We start from the raw sequence: 22,367 nt of genomic DNA on the forward strand, positions 1-22,367 counted from the left end.
GACGTGATGGAAGCGTCCAAGGAAGAGCCAGATTTACCTTTTGCTAGCATCTCCTGCACTTGTTCGTGGGAGATAGTCGCAAACCTCTCCAGTGATGAGTGAGATTAGCCAGTGGCAAATGATAGGTGGAAGAATCTTCAACTTACGGGTATAAGTTAGGAAAGTTCTGATAGGTGGTATTAACTTTCCCTTCAAAGTGATCAGCAAAAGAGTCACACAGGCCTTGTGAGGCTGGAATAGTAGATGTACAGGCATGCGGCTTGGTGAATTCATTATGAACCTTGAATAGTTCTTTGGCAGAATTGCCGGCGTGATCAACCTTGTTAATAATCTGGTATGTACACGCTTCTCTGGTTAGCAAGCATTTGTTTATATGCCTTATTATCTGCAAGGGATTTAGTTGAACACCACCACCTTTATGAGTGATGCCTGGATAATGCTTGCTTTGTGAAATTGTCTACTAAGCATTCTGTTAAATCTGTGTCGTTTCATTTCTTTGCAGTGTAAGCTATTGAAGTTGTCCACAGATGTTCCTTCCTCAAACTGTGAGTATTTTGAATTCTCTTGTTGTTGCTTTTTTGGGTGGTTATAAACCGAACTTCTATAGCGCTTACTTTGTAAAAAAATAAATATATATGTGCATAGGCCCAAAGTTTTTCGGGGGCACCCGTTTCCAGTATTGCTCAATACCAAGATTTAAAAAACTGCACAACTCTGCCTCGGAGGTCCCAGGAGGGTTGGTACTGCCGCCTTCCCTCATTGGCTGATAAAGTCAGCCAATGAGGGAAGGCAGCAATCCAAGGCAGCAATCCCTACTCGTCACAGATTAGGTTGAGATCAATGAGAGTTGCTGACCACAACCCACCCAGTGACGAGATGTCCGTGATTGACACTCGGCCCTGGGCACTCCAGAGCTTAGAACTGAAGCAAAACTGTCCGAGGCAATTGGTGACGCTTCCACTCGTCATGAGGGGGGGGTGGCCTTAAGGTGCATTGCCAGGCTGAAGAGATTATGCCCAGGAGAGCTGTGACATCTTCAGCCTGGAATAGTTCACCTCAGGCAGCCAGGAGCCTGCGCATGTCTAACTTCTGGCTGCCTGACCTGAGCAAGAAGACTGTCTGTCAGACTGACCTTTGTTCACCCTGACAGACACTCTTCTTTTTTGGGCAAAAGGTGAGGGGGCGTGGCCCTTCGCCCATTAGGACGGGCCACAGCTGCTATTGCCCCCAGAGAGTACCACCTGCACAGATTAAGCAGTGGTATTCTAGATAAAGGCCAAGTCGCATCTGCTCTCGGAGAGATTATAGCTGATGCTCAGTAGTAACAGTGTTCCATATTCCGTCATTGTCTGTCTCCTTCTCCTCCTTAGGTACCAATTCTAATCTCAATGCTAAATACCCACTTTCTGACTTCTTATTGTTTCTATTTCAATGTCTGCCCTAATGTTGTATTAGCTTTGCATGGGATCCCACATACATTTATTTCTCACTATTTTTCTTGAGTGCCATCTTTTTCTGTTGTTACAATAAAGTCCACCTCCTTCTACTCATGTAGATAGGTTTTGTAAGCAGTGAAATCTGAATGATTCTTCATGACACCAGCGTTTAGTAAAAAGTTATTCTGTGAGTTGATGAATGAGCCCCCCAGACAGTTCGGACGACTGCCGGGAGACACCGACGGAGAGAGCGGTGCTCCTTATACCTGAGCCGCAGCCAGGTGGGGTGAAGCGCCTTAACCACCACTAATGGTACGTGGTTGAGCACACGACCTGGACATTTCAGGTGATATCTTTTATCAATTCTTTCACAAAAAGCAGTAGTTTATTAACAACGGGTCCTGAAGAATGCATGAAACTCTTTTCTTATATATGCAGAAACATGTTGACCACTACTGATCGCGGATATATTTTCAAATCCGTGTTTGCACTTGCCTTTTAGATTTGGAGGACTGGGAGATATTAATAAATTACTCACTTCTACCCAGCTCATCCAATTTTAATACCTCTCACCACTCACTTTTCTCACTTTACACTGCTTTTTAGGTCTCGCCTGTCGATGCGCATGCGAGACTATGGGGGCTTATCCACTCTTTAACCAACTTGCAAGGAATCGTGGCGATTCCTTGCAGTGCACGAGAAATTTAAGCTCAATGCGCATGCGCATTGAGCTTAAAAGCGCGTGCACATGCCCCCAGCCGCCTGCCTTGCCTACACTCTCTGTCACAGCCTCCCCCAGCTCCGCCCCCTCACTTCTTGATTGCACGGCCGCTAGGCCGTGCCTCCCCTACTCTCCTCCCCCCTCCTCCTCCTACTCTCCTCCCCCCTCCTCCTCCTACTCTCCTCCCCTGCCTGCCTGTCGCACCTCTCCCCGCTCTGCCCCCTCCCCTGCCCGCCGTGTCGCATTTCTCCTCCCCCCTCCCCTTATCTTCCTTCCCTCCGTCTTGTTCTGTTTTCTTGTTTTTCTCACCAGTAGTATCCTGTGCTGGTTTGGGTTTGACAGATACGTCGTTGTGTATTGCCCTAATGTTAAGGAGCAAATGCAATGTTGTATGTTGGAAACATTATTTTAAGGACTACATGCTGCCAATTGGGGTAAGAAACGTTCGCGATTCAAGTTTACAATGCACTTGTGAGTAACTTAAGAAACTTTCACTTATTTATTTGGCTTTTTAGTCTAGACATGAAGCACAAGTTTAAAGCAGGGGCTTTTGTTGTGATTGGCTTTCTCTTTCGATCGCTTTATGAACTCTGTAGAATAGCTGATAACCTATTTTTATATATTTTTGTGTTTGGTGCCAGTCTTGTCGATGCTCGTTGGTTGCCCAGCTGTTTGGACTGGTTTACGTGTTTGTGTCACTGTGTATGCCTTAGCACAGGGGAATTTATGACAGGACGAACATGCATGCGGCCGTTTACAGGTCTCCTAGACTAAGGTCTATATCTTTAGTGTCGCAACGTTGTCAGGGGCAACTAACAAACCGTTCATTCATTCCGTTTATTCCGCAATCTGCTCAATCCTCCCGAAAAAAGCCGCATACTTGGAGAACAGCTTGTATTATGAAGGAAGGAAATCGGGCTGCTGCTCTGGATTCAAGAGTCAACGCCCAGCACTGTTCCCATGTAAATCGTGTCCCTGGCTGGGAATCCTGGCTTGAGCCTTGGTACAGCCTTGCACTCAGTATTTCTCGTTTTTGTGTGTGAGTAAATGGCACGTTCAGACTAGTGGAGCACTGGTCATGGTTTCCCTACACACAGTGGCCATAAAAGGTGTCTATTTTTAGCAGCCCCTGGCCGTTTCAACAAGGCGCCTGTCTGAATGTTGGTCCCGCCCCCTCTTGCCATAGGCTCCGTGCAGCCTCTCCGATTGGCTGGCTTGGACGTGTTTTGGGTGTGTAACAGCTCCTGGCGGCCCACGTTTTGTGAAGCGGAGCATCACGTATCGTCAGAAACTCGGATAATATTTTTTAAGGGGCAGTTCCAAGGTTTAGTGTATTTCCCAAAGAGGAGATTAATACTGAAACTCGAGTGAGGGTTTTTCGGTTTCATTTTCTCTGGTGACAACCAGTTTCCCTTTTACGGTTCCAGGAAACCACACTATCGTTTTCCTTTTCTCTGTTTTTATGACAACCAATAGGGAGATTACCCGATCGTTTTAGGTGTCATGTTCAAACCTTGCAGATGAATGCTCATGTGACCATTCTGGCGTAACGCCACGTTCCCGTTTGTTGTAGAAATGCTTTATTCATAAATAAAGACACATAGCCATACGGATCTGATATCGTTTGAGGCTTGCGTCCTCCAATTGATTCCTTCCAGAAATAGTCACGGTATGAAGTAGAAGGTTCGTGAATTCTTGAACAGCGTCTACCTGATTTCTGAAGTTCAGAGCTCCAAGCTGGTGGCGCCACATTTGAACCTCCGCTTCCCTCCCTTGCAGGTTGCCAGCAGGACACGCTGTGCCCTTGTGGTTTTAGACGTCCTATAACCCCGTCAGCAGTGCAGTTTTGTGGTTTAATTCACCTGGGCTTCGGTTTTTAAGGTGCAGGAGGTTGCAAATTTGTAGACCGCTCGGAGAGACCCAAGTAACCAGTGTGCATACGATGTTAATCTGTACCCGTGCACTATACGTATCTCGCTGGGGGTGCAGGTCTCTACAAACCTGTATTTTGAAAAGCTTGCTTTTAAACCATTCTAATATTGGTATCTCCTGCTCTCTAGAGATGTGGCCTAACGACCAGAGCTGCCATCTATGTCACGTAAATACAAAACATGTTGCATTCCAAATGCTATAGGTGTCACATTCGCAAAAGTTATAACTATTGGCATTGTAAATGACAAAGATATCAATTTAGCTATTTTAAAAACCAACAAATAAATAAAATATTTGTCATTTACAAGACCAATAGCTCCAACTTTTCTAATGCGAGACCTATTGCATTTCCAATGCTTGTTTCAGTTGCCATATATACACTGGTAATTCCAATCACACTTCCCTCCAACAACACGTTTTTTTTGTCATTTACAAACGGTCACGGTAACAACTGACCGGCCGCTTTGTTTTGTCTCCTGGGCAAGGAGAACCCAAATGATGCGAAAGAGGGCAGTACAGTGTGGCTTCTGATGGGAATTTTTCCCTATGCCCTTGAGTCTTAACTCGGCTATTATCACACTAAGGTCTGTACTGTGTGTTCCCACTTGTGTTATTTGTATGGTATCAAGTTTGTTGTCCACAGTGAATGACCCATCTGTTTTTGACTCCTAGGTACTCTTTGGTGTATTGTGTAACAGCACAGCCGGCCTGTGGACATCCCCAAAAGATGCTAGGACCACAGGCCGTAGATGCGCACTACATATTGTTTGACTTAGCCATTCCCTTCAGAGAGTATTGTATACATTGTGCATAGTCCCGAGCATTCACCCAGAGGAAAAAGGTTTGTTGGCCTTTAGAGTTTCCATTTTGAGAGGTGCAGGCTATTTTCTGTTACATTTTGTAAAATGTATGCTTGGTTCTTAGTATTTTGCAGTTTTGTTACTGTTGTTTTAGTCTTGTTTTATCAAATAGTTTTAATTATAAAACTAATTATGCTGTAACGCGAAAAGGTCCACAGAGCCGAAAGTGTTAAAAAAAAAGTTCACATTTTCACTAGCAAGAGTTTGAATTGTACATGCCCTTATTTATTCCTGCTTTCAGATCCATGGTAACATTCACTAGTGTTTTCACGACGACCATGTTGCGCCCATTCCCTCCCAAAGCATTGTGGTGGGTGCAGTTGATCATTTAGTAGACTGACTTTTCATAGTTGTAATAGTCGAGTACTTGCAAGTGCTGGAGATCCTGTGACACGTCGCCACGGATCTCGATTCTAACCTGAATAGAGCATTTCTGTCATTTGGGGGTACTTGCTTCCTTGCTCGCTGCTTAAAGTTTCTGCGGAGAAATACCTTACAAAGAGGAGATGGGTCCCCTTTGGTTCAGTCAGTTGCCCTTCCGCCTGCCCAGAAGGAGTTACACGTTTTACAGGTGTGTTTCAACACTGATCATATTGCACCCTCCCTCACAGATTTAAATGGAGCTCGCTTGGTTAATTGTACTCCTATTTCAAAAGTTTTCACAGTCAATTACTTGCTCCACCAGTGCTGGAAATCTCTTGATGTGCATGGTTAGCACTACTTATCAGAGCAGAGTATTACTTTAATTTGAGGGTCCTTTCATGTTGCTTGATGTCGCTGTGGTTAAATATCTCACAACGCGCTGGTATGTACCACTAATTTTATAACCCCTTCATCTCTGTCCTGCTCAGAAGAATTGAAATACCACCCCTGTAAATGGCCATTTGTAAACCTTCCGCCACCGGATTGGGACAACCTCTGCCCCCTGTCCTGCTCCATCATGAAGCATCTTGCTGCCAAGAACAACCCGTTTTAAAGTGCTTTCCAATTAAGGAAGAACCTATTCTCTCTAATTTAACCTACAATGGGCGGATGGAGTTTTTGAAGTTGTCCCATATTTTCTTGAAATTACGCTGCTGCTGTGATTTACTTAAATGAAGCTTGTTTCTGTAGTATATGTGCATTCCCGCCCACTTCTTTAGCCTTCTCTCAGTTTTGTGATCTTGCTGTCCAGAGGAGGAGTCTGGCGAGCTAAAGAAGGCTCAATTTTTATATGAGTATCAGAGGAGTCGCAGTGCTTAATTTGACCCGGTGGAAGGCACCAACACTCACTTTTTTCTGGGGGGGCACTTACGATTCTTCATCAGACATTTTCAGAGAGGGAGAAACACACAAAGGTTAAAGCAGGTGGAAGAGAAAGATGAAAAATCCCTCACCAAGGAAGAAAGCAGGAACCTGAAAGAGTGAGATTAAAGGGGAGGGATTATCAGATAGTGGATTAAAGAGGTATGAGATGGATTCAGGACTACCAGCCTTGGTATTCGGTGCGCTGATATTTAATAGCACTGGCCGTGGGCCTCTGAGCAGCATTTTGTGCACCTGAACTTATTATTTTATAAATTAAGTACCACAGACTGAAGATGTTTTTTAAAGTGGTTTGATTGTCCCATCATATTAACGTTCATATCGCTACTTGAGTTTTACGGTAGCATGATTTAACTCCTTGTATATGTGATTTTTTTTTTTTGTATATACTTATTGAATGTTTAAACTGTGAAGCTTTCACTAGTTTACTCTGTGATTTAGTTCTTGGTACAAATCCATACATTCTACCTCGTTGTATCTTGGCTTTGCCTTTGTGTTGGTTAGTTTACCAGCAGGGCCACTGGAATTATGCCTTCCTGCAGCCGCAGCTTTTTTCGCCTAATTATGGATTTGATGCATTTGCCACATAATGCTAAATCTGCTGCAAAGTCTGCAGATTTTAACAAAAAAAAATGATACTAGCTCAGATTATTAAGAAGTTACTAAAAAAACATGGCAACGTCTGTTTGCGTGCCGATTAAGCCCCATTGCAAAAATTAATTGGCCAACTTTCTGGTGCTTTTCTCTTTATTTGGTTGTTAAAATGGTAATAATACGGTGAATTCTTTCCCCAGACAATATTACCATGTGTAAAAATTACAAAGTGATGAAGCAATAGTATTATCACATTGTGCCTCTTAATTTCCCTTTCTTTTTACATAATTTAGTCAACACTGCCGCATAATTTGGTGCTCCTTCCGTGAATAATTCTAGTGGCCCTGCTTGCCAGTTATCCTGGAGGTTTTGCTGCCCCTGATGGTGACCTCTTAGTACACGCGTATCAAGAGAGAGAGAGAGAGAGGACTAGAAAGCTAGTCCGAGTCCCCGTAGTTTATATGTGTTATCAAATGAGACAAGCTTAAATATGACCAATATTGTTAGGACTCTGATTAGATTTGTCATGGGCACCTCGTTGGTGAGTTCATGAAGCACTCACCCACCAACCTGGTTGGTGGCATGCTTCATCATCGGGTCCACCCAGTGACACCTAATGTGTCCCGGGTGTGCCCCTCACACTGCACTCTCAGTAAAATACCAGCTCCGCTGTAATCAGGCGTCGCAGCACACCCGGGACACATTAGGTGTCACTGGGTGGGCCCGATGATGAAGCATGCCACTGACCTCTTAGTACAGCCAGGAATCGAAAGCCCAAATAGCTGGTCCTGTTGATCTTCTGCCATCAGAGAGAGGCAACTGTGCCTGGCACTTTACAAGATATGTTTGTTATGATTGCTTTGTATACCTCTGTTTGATTAGAGGGCCTGTCCGTAGCTGTTTCTGTTCTCCGTTACTATTTTTTTTACCAGTGTAATATTTGGTCAGGTTATGGGCTCACTAGGTTTTGTCGTCATGTTTACCACATCATGCAATACACTAAAAAGACTAACCTGTGTTAAAATAAAAATGATATGTGTCAATAAGAATATGAGATGCGTTGAAATGAAAACAGCAGGCATAAAATTGTAGTGAAACGATTATGAAACTCGAAACATATGACAGGCTTTTGAAGTGAATGATACACACTGAAATCATGATGACATACGTTGAAGAGAATGACAATGAAATAAATATGACACACAGTGAAGTGACTATGACAACCATTAAAATGAACATGACCCAAAATAAGTATCACATGCTTCAGAATGAATGACAAGTACTAAACAAAACACACATTATATGGCTTTCCAATTTACGCTTTATGAAACCTCAGCTACATCTATTTCCCTACATTGTTAAGCATCCGACTGTGACTCAGATAATGCTAGCATTCGGATCCTGCAAACGCCCAAGACAGTAACTGCTGGCTGCCCAGACCTGCATTACCAGGCCTTTTAATTAAAAGGTGCATCTGTCCTGCTGTCATAATTTATTTGTCTGGGAGCACGCCATTGTTTCCTCACTGAGCACTTTACTTGATCAATTCCCTGTAAAAAATAATTGATGGCAATACCTGTAATCACGTCTCTACAATTATTTAGGCTGGTCCCTCTGTTTTGGACAAGGCATGGAGCTCACAGCAACTCCAACCAAGGCCATGAACCAGCGTATGATTTTTCTTATTTCTGGCTCTTTCCTGTTTTTTCTCATTTCGAGATGACCTCCTGGCTTGACATGCCAAAAATTAACACATCCTGAGATTAGTGGTGCGGCTTCACCAGGTACACCGTGCGTTTAAGTGGAAAGCAAGGTTACCCCGCAGATGGAGATGAATCGGAGTATGGTGAGGCATTCATGGTATATGGAGAAATGATGAAGACTATTCACAACATGGCTTGTCAAGTATTGCCAAAGCCAGTAGGCCCCCCATCAGGAACTATTCGCTTTCCCAGTGCAGAGCCGCCAACTGCACATGCCAGCTACTGGTCCCTCTAAAAATGTAAATGTAAATGCCAGCAAGAGCAACGGAGGAGTGGGTGGAGCAAAGCCAGAGGAAAGGGTGGAAGGAAATAAAAAAAAAAGCCGGAGGGGTGGTAAAGGAAAAATGCAGCAATGAAGGAGAGAGCAACGTGGGGCATGGGTGGCGTGAGAAGCACACAAGGGAGAGACATGGAACAGCACACTAGATAGAGCTAACAACATAAAGCATGGAGGCAGGGTTTAGTATACGGGGGGAAAGCAGGTCCCGAAGGAGAGAGCAAGAAAATACATGCTGTCTCATGGAGTGATGAAAGAAGATAGCTTCCTAAAAGTTAAGCAGTGGAAGAATAGAAGTCAGCCAACCAGAAGTATGGTCAAGTGCCTATGCTCTAGGAAAGGGACTAACACATGATGAACAAGACAACCCATCAAATAATAAACAAGGAAATGAGAGTTACAATAAAGCCAACCAATTGTAAGCAATGGACAGTCTTTAAACCCTCTGTAAGTTTCGGGAAGCCACAATAAGTCTTGTGCTGTCTAGTAGGTGAGTCCTAAAATGAGGCCCCAAGAGCTGGACTGTGACCACGCCATGTTCACAGGTCCAGTTTCATTTGGTCACACAATAATTCTAATTTGGTTTTGTAGTTTCATTGCTTTGCCTGGGCCAAATGGGTGCCATTGCTTATGCCCCTCTGAGATGTTGATGCCTGCGTAGGAAGTGGGGAAGTTACCTGTTGAACAAAGAAGCTGATGATTCCAGTACCGGCCAATCACAGCCAGCAACACGCTGGGCTTTAGTCCCTCTACCAGTCTTTAGAGGCCACTGCTGTAAAGTGCTGAGCACGGGTACAACTCTGCCAGTGCCCTACTACTCTTGATGACTTGTTGGCCCAGCTGCCCAAGTGGTACCCAACGTCTCTGCTGAACTATAGTATCTCATCATGAATCCCCCTCTCTATTGTGAGAACTCCTTCCCTCTCCATTGCCTCTCTGTTCTTTTTGCTGCTCAAGTCCTTCACCTCTCATTGAGGCTGGGTTTAGGAGAATATGACTTTGAAACCAAATTGTCAGGGATATATTTATCAGTCGTGCAGGATTTACAGCAGCATCGGCACCAAGGGTGTGAGGGACCCTCTACATTTCAAATAGGGTTTATTCTACTACCCATCTTTGGACAGGGTCACCATTTTCCTTGCGTGCATTGGGTTGCCTTGGTACCCTTGGTGTCCCGCTGCCGGCGTGCCCTGGGTTTCAAATCTACACAGTTCCGATTAAATTTAAACTCCTCTGCAATGGGAGGCCTGAAATTAGAATACGGGTCTTTAATAGTAGAAGTACAATGTTATAATTACTTTTTTCATATTTAGCGCACCTCTCAAAAGCTTTCCCAATAATAACAGCGTGAGCACCGCAGTGTGTGTTTTGCCTACCGAATTTGTATTATTATTGACTTTGCAGGACAAAAAGCTGAGTCAACACTGAATTCAGACGTGTGAACAACTGTTCTTAGATTCATCTGAGTGAGAGCTCATCCTACTGAGCTATCTGACCAGCTGCCTCTGACTTAAGCCACAGTCCTTACTTGCACCACCAAAATGATCTCTTGTGGCAAAGGACGAGATAACTTGGAGGAGGTTGCTAGGTGTTGGAAGTGGGGAGTTATTGTCTTCAAGACCATATTCCTGATGTATCAAACAGGGCATAGGGGTGGACCGAGGATAGAGATTGCGCGGGTAGAAAAAAGGATGGTGAAGGTCAATTTTCTAGATGGGGCCATGTTGAAGGATTGGGTGGAGTACCGGGGAGTTTACAGACTTTTGGAACAGAAGAAGCGAAGATGTTTGCGAGGGGAGCAGTGGGAGAAGGAAGTACCCTCCCTGTGGTAAGAAGGACATGTACTTCACAGGGGCCGAATGTCACAGATTTCTCAAGCGACAGCTAGAGAAAGAGTGACGAGGCAGAGGCATGTGGTTGAACTTGCCGAGCCCCCATAGAAGATGCATATTCTGGAGATCAAAGCGCTGTCAAGGGACTGTTCCTTCTTCTTAATCAACTAATATAGGACAGGAGAATAAAGCATACAATTAGTGGTCAAGCAAAGGCGATATATATATAATCCAGTTTTACACTCACAGCCAAGAAATAAGGTGACCTTTTTTAATGTGCAGTGACCAATCCTGTACTGGTGTTTTGGGTCGCCTACGGGGCAAGGAAAGACTGGTTGGTATTTAGGTGGAGTTTGATTGTTGTCTTTTTTGCATGGTGAGTGTCTGGAAGCAGCAGGGCCACATAGAACGGTTCTAGAGGTTGCAGTGGCCGCTAAGGACCAAATGGTCATCAAGTCTCCGAATCACTCTCATCACACCCGCGTAAATAAGGGAACGACTGAACAGTGGTCAGTGGATTGGCACTGACTTTGGGGAGAGCTTAATCACAAAAGATGACCCTAGTCTATATTTAATTAGGTTGCAAGTGGAGTGATAGATTGAAACTTTGCCGAACACCCAAAGAAGGGCTACTGGTTTGGACATTTGAAGGAAGGTGGGTTGCTACTATGTGGACCTGTGGAACTAGGACATTCAGCATGTCATCTCTGTTCTGGGACAAACCAGGAGGAAGGTATAGCCGACTAAAAAGAATGCAGAGGAAAGACCAAGAAAAATGTAAGTGGCTAATCCGAATGCTGTCAGACGGCATGAGCAGACACTCAAATACAGAGTGGAAGATGGACTTGGAGCCTCTATTGGAAACTAGCTCAGTTATTTTTGAGATTGCAAATTGAAACCCTATGCTGGGCAGTGTCTATCCAGCGGAGTAGATTTTTTGGGTCTGCAGATTTAGGCAATTGGGGAGATTTCCTGGCAAATCCGCCAATGGCTTTGCCACCCACTTACCTTGTGGTGACCATCTCCTGTTACACCATTGGTATCTTTGGTACCTGGTTTCTTGACAAACTCAACACTTACATACAACACGTAAACCCTGCATTGCTGCTTTAAGATACAGGTTCAGTATCCTCCTTGCGCCGCAACACAAACAACCTCTCCCCTTCTTCCTTTGAGCGTAAGAGCTGTTCTCTTCCCGATCAGTGTAAAATAGCCCTTATACCCGGTCTTCTTCTCTCCCTCCATAGTTGACAGCGGGAACTTACAGCATTTCATGAATTCCTCCTGGACTTCAGTTTATAACGTTTGAAGTAACTGCTGTTAATGTATAATATTGATGCACTGTGCACCCTCTCTCCCAAACTTCTTTTTTGTTACTATCCACTATTAAATTCCCAAGTCGGACCGTTCCGTCTAATCTTATTCTGATTTCTGCTCCAGAAGCTCCGCAAATGAATAAATAGATATAAAAGGTGCCTCGGTTTGCATAGCTTCTGAACTTTAAAGTGCTTAGAAACCTGCTGAGAAACAGTATTAGATGCTATGTAACAAAGTGAACAATTATTAAATGTGTCATGCTACCCTTCGACACACTAGGTTAGCTTCCTAGAACATTTTATCTACTTAAGAATTTTCTATAGTGGGTTTTGTGGCCGAATGAATATAGCCTTATGTAGCTATGTACCCTTCACCAGCATTCATAACATCCTAGTACATGGGCCAATCACTGACACCCTGAGTAACCGGACTGTTAAAGGAGATTCTGCTGCTCCTGAAGAAACTTGCATCAAGCGGATTGTGCCTGCCTTTACTGAACCGCAAGGGACTTCCCAGTAGGGTCTGGAATCACCCCAAGAGACTTCAAAATGGCACCCCCAGTGCTAAATGAGTGGCAGGGTGCTGGTCCCCAACTCAGAGTCCATTCGCCTGGTGGGGTGCCATGGAGATAAAAAGCACAGTCATTTATTCATGGTAGGCTGGAGAAGATCCCTGGCTGTATACATTTAGTGCAATATGTATTGGACATATCTACTAGACTACCATGAAAATCCTGAAGTAGTTCCTTTATCCAACGATGCGTCCAAATGGTGGTGCCTGAAGCGATGTGCATTGGAGAGGGAGGTGGAAACCGTGGGATAGATCGATGGAGGTGGTTCGATACTGGGGGCCTTATCTGCTGCTGACCAACTGAAAACATTTGACGAGGATAGGGTAGAGTTCGGGGTGATAATAGGACATTCTCTTTTACGCCAGACTCAGTAGGAAAATTGAGCTACTCCGGCCAGGGTTCTTGGGCAGACCCCCAGAATCCAAAACCATAACTGTTTTGTTGAGACTGGATGATACTGGTCGACATAGTTCCCTTAGCTATAAAGCTGTCAATGAAGATTGACTGCAGGTACATCTGGGGATAAGAGACAAATGGGATTACCAACTTAATCCACTCTCTGACGTACATGAATTGAAAAACAGTACGGAGTTACCGCGGTGTGAACTCCAGCAATGCACGTTTCAAACTCCTTCAGGGGAAATAACTCCACTGAAAACATTTCACTCCAGCTTTGCTTAGTAAAATGTATCCAGGTCACCCTGACATGTCCTAAATGCAGTACCCCTAGGTCCGACCTATTGCATATGGTATGGAACTGTGTGAATGTAATGGCGTACTGGGATGTAGTGATAAGACAATTACAGGAAGTTTGGGGAAACGCGGTTCAGAAAACACCAACAATCTGTCTCTTGGAGCTACACCTCCACTCCAAAATAGAAAACTGAAACATAGATTTGTGTGGAACTGGAGCTTGTCGGAGAAAAGTTGCATTGCAATACATTGGACACAGAGAAGGAGCCCTGAGATGGAGAAATGATGAGAAAACTATGCATGTGGGTATTTGAAGAGGTGGAAAAAAATGTCTCTGGAGAATACAGATAAGAAGCTGACCGCATCTGGAAGACCAAGGTCGACTTCTGGAGGGGTTCCTTAACTGAGACTGAACCCCGTCTTGGTTCCCAAGATGATGGGACCTCATCTATTTTATCCATTTGGGCAATATTTCTGAAAGCGAGGAATAGCGCTATGTCATTATGACTGATTAATCTTTAACAGATAGCCCCGCATACATATTATTTTACTGTAATTGTTCTGTTTCACTGTACACACTTCTTTCGCATCTGCATTAAAAGCATGCTGTTTTGTTTTCCTGTAAAGTCAATAAAATGGTTAAAAACATAAATAATCTATAGTTTTGACTAGTTTACCATTTCTAGTTACTTCAAAGCCTGCATGTCAGTTACAGATGGACTCGCATAAAAAAGAATAGTGGCCGAAGTATTTGCATTTGTCAGTAGTAAGCGCTGTAGGCGCTATTTAATTAGCTGTGCAAAATGATATTTATTGAAATGCCATGTGCAACAATAAAAATAAAAACACTTCATGTAGCTCAGCATGGTGCTAACCACACCAAGCAACGTGCAATTTAATGCTGATTAATGAAGATACAGCGGACTCAGCAGAAGTATTCAGTCACCGCTGGCAAAACTGTGGGATATGCACTATGGTGATGGCAGATTCCAATTCAGCTGCCCCTGGATGCCCTGTGCCTCCTTCTGATGGGTAGTTGGGAGTTGAGCGAATTTAGGGAGGGTCCGCTTGGTCCCTAATCCGGTTGGGCAGCGGAGGGCACGGGCTGTCCTGTCACATCAGTTTGTTTATGTCAAGGAGCAGTGCCATTGTGGCACACATCCCTCAAGGAAGTTCTTTCACTATTGTAAATGTTGTATTCTAAGCCTGTACAAGTGTCATCCCAGTGTGTTTTTGTGTGACTGCCACCTATTGCTGTATTATACCTATTCTTGTGTCTCATTTGCTTCTGTAACATGTACATTTGTAATATTTTCCTCCTGTAACATAACTGGTCCTATTGTGAAGCGCTCTGACACCTTTGGGTAAAGTCTGGGCTATATAAAAATGCATAAATAAATAAATAAACATGGCAGCTGAGAGTGTGTGTGTGGGGGGGGGGGGGCTAGTCTTCCAGACTGCCCAGATCTCTGGACGTTGGCTAGAGCTGGGTCCCTCTGATAAGAGAAGGGAGGGTGATGTTTCTGTGCTCAGTGTTCATCTTGAAAAGAAAAAGCTTGTTTGTAAAGCATGCTTTTCAGTGCTTCTCCCCCCCCCCCGGGGTACCGGGGAGTTTACAGACTTTTGGAACAGAAGAAGCAAAGATGTTTGCGAGGGGAGCAGTGGGAGAAGGAAGTACCCTCCCTGTGGTAAGAAGGACATGTACTTCACAGAGGCCGAATGTCACAGATTTCTCAAGCGACAGCCAGAGAAAGAGTGACGAGGCAGAGGCATGTGGTTGAACTTGCCGAGCCCCCGTAGAAGATGCATATTCTGGAGATCAAAGCCCTGTCAAGGGACTGTTCCTTCTTCTTAATCAACTAATATAGGACAGGAGAATAAAGCATACAATTAGTGGTCAAGCAAAGGCGATATATATATAATCCAGTTTTACACTCACAGCCAAGAAATAAGGTGACCTTTTTTAATGTGCAGTGACCAATCCTGTACTGGTGTTTAGGGTCGCCTACGGGGCAAGGAAAGACTGGTTGGTATTTAGGTGGAGTTTGATTGTTGTCTTTTTTGCATGGTGAGTGTCTGGAAGCAGCAGGGCCACATAGAACGGTTCTAGAGGTTGCAGTGGCCGCTAAGGACCAAAATGGTCATCAAGTCTCCGAATCACTCTCATCACACCCGCGTAAATAAGGGAACGACTGAACAGTGGTCAGTGGATTGGCACTGACTTTGGGGAGAGCTTACTCACAAAAGATGACCCTAGTGTATATTTAATTAGGTTGCAAGTGGAGTGATAAATTGAAACTTTGCCGAACACCCAAAGAAGGGCTACTGGTTTGGACATTTGAAGGGAGGTGGGTTGCTACTATGTGGACCTGTGGAACTAGGACATTCAGCATGTCATCTCTGTTCTGGGACAAACAATGAGGAAAGTATAGTCGACTAAAAAGAATGCAGAGGAAAGACCAAGAAAAATGTAAGTGGCTAATCCGAATGCTGTCAGACGGCATGAGCAGACACTCAAATACAGAGTGGAAGATGGACTTGGAGCCTCTATTGGAAACTAGCTCAGTTATTTTTGAGATTGCAAATTGAAACCCTATGCTGGGCAGTGTCTATCCAGCGGAGTAGATTTTTTGGGTCTGCAGATTTAGGCAATTGGGGAGATTTCCTGGCAAATCCGCCAATGGCTTTGCCACCCACTTACCTTGTGGTGACCATCTCCTGTTACACCATTGGTATCTTTGGTACCTGGTTTCTTGACAAACTCAACACTTACATACAACACGTAAACCCTGCATTGCTGCTTTAAGATACAGGTTCAGTATCCTCCTTGCGCCGCAACACAAACAACCTCTCCCCTTCTTCCTTTGAGCGTAAGAGCTGTTCTCTTCCCGATCAGTGTAAAATAGCCCCTATACCCTGTCTTCTTCTCTCCCTCCATAGTTGACAGCGGGAACTTACAGCATTTCATGAATTCCTCCTGGACTTCAGTTTATAACGTTTGAAGTAACTGCTGTTAATGTATAATATTGATGCACTGTGCACCCTCTCTCCCAAACTTCTTTTTTGTTACTATCCACTATTAAATTCCCAAGTCGGACCGTTCCGTCTAATCTTATTCTGATTTCTGCTCCAGAAGCTCCGCAAATGAATAAATAGATATAAAAGGTGCCTCGGTTTGCATAGCTTCTGAACTTTAAAGTGCTTAGAAACCTGCTGAGAAACAGTATTAGATGCTATGTAACAAAGTGAACAATTATTAAATGTGTCATGCTACCCTTCGACACACTAGGTTAGCTTCCTAGAACATTTTATCTACTTAAGAATTTTCTATAGTGGGTTTTGTGGCCGAATGAATATAGCCTTATGTAGCTATGTACCCTTCACCAGCATTCATAACATCCTAGTACATGGGCCAATCACTGACACCCTGAGTAACCGGACTGTTAAAGGAGATTCTGCTGCTCCTGAAGAAACTTGCATCAAGCGGATTGTGCCTGCCTTTACTGAACCGCAAGGGACTTCCCAGTAGGGTCTGGAATCACCCCAAGAGACTTCAAAATGGCACCCCCAGTGCTAAATGAGTGGCAGGGTGCTGGTCCCCAACTCAGAGTCCATTCGCCTGGTGGGGTGCCATGGAGATAAAAAGCACAGTCATTTATTCATGGTAGGCTGGAGAAGATCCCTGGCTGTATACATTTAGTGCAATATGTGTTGGACATATCTACTAGACTACCATGAAAATCCTGAAGTAGTTCCTTTATCCAACGATGCGTCCAAATGGTGGTGCCTGAAGCGATGTGCATTGGAGAGGGAGGTGGAAACCGTGGGATAGATCGATGGAGGTGGTTCGATACTGGGGGCCTTATCTGCTGCTGACCAACTGAAAACATTTGACGAGGATAGGGTAGAGTTCGGGGTGATAATAGGACATTCTCTTTTACGCCAGACTGAGTAGGAAAATTGAGCTACTCTGGCCAGGGTTCTTGGGCAGACCCCCAGAATCCAAAACCATAACTGTTTTGTTGAGACTGGATGATACTGGTCGACATAGTTCCCTTAGCTATAAAGCTGTCAATGAAGATTGACTGCAGGTACATCTGGGGATAAGAGACAAATGGGATTACCAACTTAATCCACTCTCTGACGTACAAGAATTAAAAAACAGTATGGAGATACCGCGGTGTGCACTCTAGAAATGCATGTTTCAAACTCCTTCAGGGGAAATACCTCCACTGAAAACATTTCACTCCGGCTTTGCTTAGTAAAATGTACCCAGATCGCCCTGACATGTCCTAAATGCAGTACCTCTAGGTCCGACCTATTGCATATGGTATGGAACTGTGTGAATGTAATGGCGTACTGGGATGTAGTGATAAGACAATTACAGGAAGTTTGGGGAAACGCGGTTCAGAAAACACCAACAATCTGTCTCTTGGAGCTACACCTCCACTCCAAAATAGAAAACTGAAACATAGATTTGTGTGGAACTGGGGCTTGTCTGGGCAAAGTTGCATTGCAATACATTGGACACAGATAAGGAGCCCTGAGATGGAGAAATGATGAGAAAAAATCTATGCATGTGGGTATTTGAAGAGGTGGAAAAAAACTGTCTCTGGAGAATACAGATAAGAAGCTGACCGCATCTGGAAGACCAAGGTCGACTTCTGGAGGGGTTCCTTAACTGAGACTGAACCCCGTCTTGGTTCCCAAGATGATGGGACCTCATCTATTTTATCCATTTGGGCAATATTTCTGAAAGCGAGGAATAGCGCTATGTCATTATGACTGATTAATCTTTAACAGATAGCCCCGCATACATATTATTTTACTGTAATTGTTCTGTTTCACTGTACACACTTCTTTCGCATCTGCATTAAAAGCATGCTGTTTTGTTTTCCTGTAAACTCAATAAAATGGTTAAAAACATAAATAATCTATAGTTTTGACTAGTTTACCATTTCTAGTTACTTCAAAGCCTGCATGTCAGTTACAGATGGACTCGCATAAAAAAGAATAGTGGCCGAAGTATTTGCATTTGTCAGTAGTAAGCGCTGTAGGCGCTATTTAATTAGTTGTGCAAAATGCTATTTATTGAAATACCATGTGCAGCAATAAAAAAAAACACTTCATGTAGCTCAGCATGGTGCTAACCACACCAAGCAACGTGCAATTTACTGCTGACAAAAGAAGATACAGCGGACTCAGCAGAAGGATTCAGTCACCGCTGGCAGAACTGTGGCATATGCACTATGGTGCTGGCAGATTCCAATTCAGCTGCCCCTGGATGCCCTGTGCCTCCTTCTGTTGGGTAGTTGGGAGTTGAGCAAATTTAGGGAGGGTCCGCTTGGTCCCTAATCCGGTTGGGCAGCGGAGGGCACGGGCTGTCCTGTCACATCAGTTTGTTTATGTCAAGAGCAGTGCCATGGTGGCACACATCCCTCAAGGAAGTTCTTTCACTATTGTAAATGTTGTATTCTAAGCCTGTACAAGTGTCACCTCAGTGTGTTTTTGTGTGACTGCCACCTATTGCTGTATTATACCTATTCTTCTATCTCATTTGCTTCTGTAACATGCACATTTGTAATATTTTCCTCTTGTAACATAACTGGCTGCCTATTCAAAAGTCTAGTCTTCCAGTCTGCCCAGATCTCTGGACGTTGGCTAGAGCTGGGTCCCTCTGATAAGAGAAGGGAGGGTGATGCTTCTGTGCTCAGTGTTCATCTTGAAAAGAAAAGGCTTGTTTGTAAAGCATGCTTTTCAGTGCTTTCCCCCGAACCTTTGAAAGTTAATTTGGCTGCATACAGGCCAACATCTGAGAAGAGTAGAGAGTGATGTTTTGTAGAAAAAAAAAATCGGAATCTTCTTTTTCCTCATTGACTACCATTTAAGTGAATGGACTTTTAGGCGGGAGGCAGCTCAAAAAAGGCCTTTTTTTGCTTTAAAAAAGTCGAGTATCAGGCCTGAATCATGTATGTATGTATGTATGTAGCTGGCCCCGAGTGCTCCCAGAGAGCGGTTGTTTCAGAGCTTTATTCCCGGCGTCCTCTCTGCCCCCCCCCCCCCCCCTCCCCCCGACCTGTAAAAGGCGCGAGCGTAAGATAGGGGTTCGCAGAAGATGCCACGCGCCGGGCGCGCGCCCCCGCCCGCCATTTTCCTCAGTGAAGCGATCGATGAGTCACCCATCAGAAAACAATGACTCTCGTCTATGCCGCCTCGACCTGTTCCCAGGGCCCGCGCCCCGGCAGTCCTATAATTTACCGCTCCAGTGCTCCGGCGAATAATGAGAAGGAAGGTTACCCCGGTAGCATTTCTGAAGGGCCCCGTGCTGAGCTGCCTCCTAATGAGAGGGCGCTCCAGTCAGATTTTGACAGCCTTCTGATAAAATTATAAGTTGGAAAGATAAGACTGCGATATATATATATCAGTGGGGCGGAGACTCGAGAGTGGATAAGAATTATTGCCCCCCTCCCCCCCTCTGCACACACAAATTGATACCTTTCAGCCTGCTCTCATGAAGGGTGAAGAGTGCATTGGGTGGGGGGCGATCACCTTGTCATTGAAAAAGTGAAATATTTGAGCTGGCTGTAGGTTTGCCTTAAGAGCGAGTGAAACACTTGTAAGTGGTTTTCTAGGCGGTGGTCTTGTGTGGAGTGAGAAGATGATCTGAAAGCATGTGCAACACTGGTAAGTATCTTTGTGGGGCAAAAGCCCATTTTACCACCCCGGCTTTAAAAAGTCGGATGCTGATGGAAGTTCTTTCTCATGCCAAGAGGCCATGCTCTGCAACTCTAGTTGTGTAAGCGCAACAACAGACAACCACGTTTCATTTTGAAGAGCCTTAAAAAAGCTGTCTATTTCCAGTCATATATTATGAAGAAGTCTTTTGCTAAGGAAGATAGTTGTCAACCTTAAACTCGAACCTTTGTGCAACAGGTCATGCTAAAGCACAGTCTCAATAACACCGTACCATGATTGGGTCACTTCTGATCATCACACAACACACCATGTCTTACCGCAGAGGCCTGGCTACAATCCCACACCCTTTCCAGCATTTACTCCAAAAGTGCCTCCAGGGAACTTTATTAACCCCTTCCATGCTGATGACGGGCGGGAGCCGTCATGGCACACAGTGCTCGTGTGCTGATGACGGCTCCCGGCCGTCATGACCGCACCAGCGATCGGAATGTGCCGCACAGGTGCAGACTCGCGGCCGTGCCCAAGGGGTTAAACTTAGAGCACTTCCCGGCCTTGTCATAGCTATGAAGCACTATATAAATTCTGCAATGCACTATATGCTTTATATGTGTGTGTCACGTACATGCCGCACCGCGCTGCTGCTGGGTTAACGCAGCCTTTCTTTCAGCAGCGAGCAGTAACAGAAGTACTCCTGAATTCGTAATAACTGTTACTTAATCACAAAGACAGGCATTTCCATGTGCTTTATAAATTGTCTGTATTATCTCTAGTCGCGCTGTCACAGGCCCGCGGGCTGCCTCTGATACGCCTCTACGATCGACACATTGCGGAGAAAGCGAGAGCTGGTGGAGGGAGATTAGAGATACTCGGGAGCTCAGGAGGAAGCTGTTGACCGAGGGAAAGGTTGAAGCATATGCAAGTCTCATACAGATTGGTAAGTACTGGGAATTCACTTAGAGAATTGAGGACAGAAAAGGGAGCATTTTACACATGCGAAAATAATAATTGTAAACTGTGACTGTTTTGCCCTTGTGTATACTTTACATGGATGAACAACTGGAAAAGAAAGTGTATATTGACGTAGATTCGAAATAGTTTTTCTCTGTTAAATCTTTCTTTTGAGACATCCTTCTCAGATTCCCGGGACTGTGGCACCCTGTCTCTGGGCTCACTGTTCATTGCTTTTGTTTAGGTAATCTATTCGCACAGAGGGACACATCTACGAAGGGTGAGCAGCGATGATTCTGCTTTTCCAGCGCTGCACGAGAGCAGTGGCAACGACCACTCTTGCTAAACTCTGTGTGACCATTTCTAAATCGGTTTCTTGTTCAGAGGGGACCTTCATGACTTTCTTCCCGCAAGATTTCCTGGCTCCTCATTTGCTTGTGGCTATTGGGTATGATTACTTTATTTTGAGCTTTAGGTGCTGGTGAGTCATGTTCTAGGTAGAGGGGCACTGCCTGCTTAGTCCTTCTTGACAATTTCTTGGGTTGCAAAAGCTTTCTTCTGTTTGGGAGTCACTGCTTCAGTGGGGTTGAGGCTTCCAGATTTGCGTTGGAATAGCAGGTTCATTCGTTCATAATGTATAGTGTTTAACACAGAGAGGAAAAAAAGTCTCAGTTTCTACCTCTTTGCAACGCTGAGCACCTCAGAGAGGAGTCAGGTGGGCTTCCTAGTCTGACCTAGTTGCTGGGACACGAGGCACGAAGCTACCACACATACTGTCCTTTGATGAGACCCATGTACTTTCTAAATGTCTTGCTTTGATTTGACCTTGCCTTGGTGCCAGATGTGCACCAACTGTGGGGGTAAGTGCTGGAGGTATTCCACTGAAACACACTGGTCTTACTTGGACACTGTCTGCTCTTGGTTGATGTTCAGGATGGCAGCCTGTGCTTGGCTGGTCTCTGGGGTGCATTACTGATGTTACTCCAGTATGTTATTTCACTATGCCTGGTGTGGACACACACAATGACTTAGAGGAACCCATCTTTGGCTGTTGCTGCCTACCTCCTGCGGGCTGCTGGCTGGTGGGACAGGAGCCTCTACTATGGTGGAGACATGATTTGCTCGTCATCCTCCTGCACATCAGGGGTGACTGCGGGTGATGGATGCTGTTTTAAGCAGTCAGTTTGCCCAGATCTGTGAAGCCGTACCCTTGGAACTCAAAGTTCCACCGAGGTGGTGGGTGGAGTTTTGATCTGGAAAATGTGGGACTAGTGGTTTGTGACCTGTGGCTAGGGTGAATGGGTATTCTTGGGGATATAAGTTGAAATGGCAGCAGCTTCTAGGCTGTATGAGTGGCATCCACAACCAACTTGGTGTTTTTTATGTGGTGTAAATGTTGGTGAAATGTCCAATAAGTGTTGG

General features: G+C 44.7%; 1 protein-coding gene across 2 annotated transcripts in view; it reads left to right on the forward strand.

Annotated features, from left to right (window-relative positions):
• The first annotated feature begins 498 nt into the window (after positions 1-498).
• Positions 499-22,367, forward strand: part of KIAA0513 (KIAA0513 ortholog) — a 300,297-nt gene continuing 278,428 nt past the window's right edge. For both annotated transcript variants that reach the window (XM_086945834.1, XM_086945833.1), the window contains exon 1: positions 499-545. The gene's annotated coding sequence lies outside the window, so the exon portion shown is untranslated. The remainder of the gene's footprint in view (positions 546-22,367) is intronic.

Source organism: Lissotriton vulgaris, chromosome 12, assembly GCF_964263255.1.
Source record: "Lissotriton vulgaris chromosome 12, aLisVul1.2, whole genome shotgun sequence".
NCBI classification, from domain to species: Eukaryota; Metazoa; Chordata; class Amphibia; order Caudata; family Salamandridae; genus Lissotriton; species Lissotriton vulgaris.